Genomic DNA, 2,672 nt, shown 5'->3' with positions numbered 1-2,672 from the left:
CAGACGTAGGAAAGAACCTTAGATTGTACAGTCTCCCCCTTTTGACTTTTAATGAGGATGCTCATAAAGAGCAACATTTTCAAACAGACTGATGACGCCATTGGGTAACTTAGCAAACATGTCAGAAGCAAACAAGTAACAGAAGTGAGCCATGGGGAGACCGATGCTAAAGCAAGTGACTAGATGAAATTAGGATGAATAAATCATCTGAGAAAGATTTGTGAAAAGGATGATCAATCTAATAAATAGCTTACAAAGACAAATCAATTTTTTTGAATAGTAGAGAGATTTTTTTTCTCAGAGTTCAGAAACTTTCATTGGCTGGAAGGTTGCCTAATCTAAAATAGCTGAGTGTGCAATATTAGCAAAACAGTTCAGAACAACTGATCTTGTCAAGCAGTTAATGCAACTGCTTGCAACTGTTTGCACATGCGTTATTGAGCAAAAATGCCCTAATTTCTATTTTGAAAATACAATATGTGTGCCAGGGCTGTTAATTTAGAAGGATAAAACAACTGTCATTTTGACTCTCTATATGGCTCTATACCAAGAGTATGGTGTTTGTGTGTGTGTTGCATGTAACATGTTTTTGACTGAGAGATAGCATTCCCAAAGATGTGCAGAGCCTGGGGGAAAAAAGTTACATTTAATTTAATAGAGGTGTCTTTTTCTCTTTTTCCTCTTTTTTCTTCTATTTTTATCAATTACAAATAATTAGGGAAAATTTTAAGTTCAAAAGTCCATATTTCTTTTTGTTTATATTATAAAACAACTCAATTTACTCTGTTTTGTATCTCTTATTAATGTTACATTGAACATTAATTATAGGACCTCAATACATGTGTGTGTGTGTTTGTGTGTATAATAATAATAATAATAATAATAATAATAATAATAATAATAATAATAATAATAATAATAATAATAATAATAATAATAATAATAAAGTTGGAAGGGATCTTGGAGGTCATCTAGTCCAACCCCCTGCTCAGGCAGGTATCCCTATACCATTTCGGACAAATGGCTGTCCAGTCTCTTCTTAAAAACTTCCAGTGTTGGAACATTCACCGCTTCTGGAGGCAGGTTGTTCCACTGGTTAATTGTTTTAACTGTCAGGAAGTTTCTCCTTAGTTCTAGGTTGCTTCTCTCCTTGATTAGTTTCCATCTGTTGCTTCTTGTCCTGTCTTCAGGCGCTTTGGAAAATAGCTTGACTCCCTCTTCTTTGTGGCAGCCCCTGAGATATTGGAACACTGCTATCATATCCCCCCTCTTCCTTCTCTTTGTTAAACTAGACATCCCAATTCCAGCAACCTTTCCTCATATGTTTTAGCCTCCAGTCCCCTAATCATCTTTGTTGCTCTTCTCTGTACTCTTTCTAGAGTCTCAGCATCTTTTTTACATCGTGGTGACCAAAACTGGATGCAGTATTCCAAGTGTGGCTTTACCAAGGCATTGTAAAGTGGTATTAATACTTCATGTGATCCTATACCTATAGATATAGGTATAGACATTTTTTCCAAAATATATATCTGTTTTAAATAAATAAAAGAATGTATTTATTTAAGATTCTTGGGCAAATGATTAGGATTTCCATTACATCAAGTTGGTTGCTGATTCCCTTTCATTCTCAAGTGGCTATAAGTGACTGATTTTTAAAAATCTAAACAGTTTGGGATGCTACTACCTGCAGGAGCCACTCTCTCTATTCAAATCTGCTTAAGATCATTTGAATAAAGTGCAAAGAGATCTTATTTGCTTGAAAATGTTTTCTAATTAAAATGTTTATATGTGAAAAGTTGTGAGCAATGAAAGAATCCTCTCTGATATAGTTTGATTTGAGCAATTTTCCCCTCAGATGTATTCTAAAGAGTGTTGGCTACATGTTTTAGTATATTAGAAAATCAGGCTTCTGATCTGCAGGGGGAAAGGTTGACTTCAGAATTGCTGTTTTCTTGGGAAAATTCAAAATCAAAATAATAGTCTACATTTTCTGGGGAATTGCAAATTTGTCTTTGATGGCACTGCTCTAGTCACGCAACCTCAAGTTAAAAAAAAAAACTTACAACAATGCAGGCCTTTCGTATCCAGTTCCTTGTATCCTGAAAAAAGTTCCATCCACGATGTTGTGTCAGACTTCAGGCGACTGGGCAAATGTCAGAATTCAACAAATTGGCCATGCCTCAATTTTTATTTCACTTAATATCCTATGAAAGTTTAGAGCCAACACATTTGTCTTGTCCTAACCAAAGTTCAGTACAAAAGAAAACACAATGATTCTTCTCTTTCAGTCAGGCTGAAAATTTCACAAGAAAAATATAAAGAGAATGTGCATATTCTCCTCAGGTGTAATGGCCTCTTTAGCTTCAACTCAGCAAAACGTCTCCATGTGAACAGAGGAAATATCTGCTCCGTTCATAGGGGAAGAACACACTTTTCAAGGTCTTGTCCAAACCATATTGATTCATCAGCAGTCCAATATCTGCATGACAAAGTCGCTCGGATTCGAGAAGGTCTTGACTCTGACTGGGTGGCCCCGGGGGAGGAGACAGGAGCAAGTCTTGAGACTGTTATATGGGATGAGTTCGACTCTGTGGCTCCCGAGGACGTGGACAGGATTCTGGGGAGGCTGAATGCAACCACATGCTTACTGGATCCGTGCCCCTCCTGGCTGG

The sequence above is a fragment of the Protobothrops mucrosquamatus genome, unplaced genomic scaffold (genome assembly GCF_001527695.2).
Source record: "Protobothrops mucrosquamatus isolate PMUCROS unplaced genomic scaffold, P.Mucros_1.0 scaffold1136, whole genome shotgun sequence".
Taxonomy (NCBI): Eukaryota; Metazoa; Chordata; class Lepidosauria; order Squamata; family Viperidae; genus Protobothrops; species Protobothrops mucrosquamatus.
Note: the sequence above shows the minus strand (reverse complement) of the source record.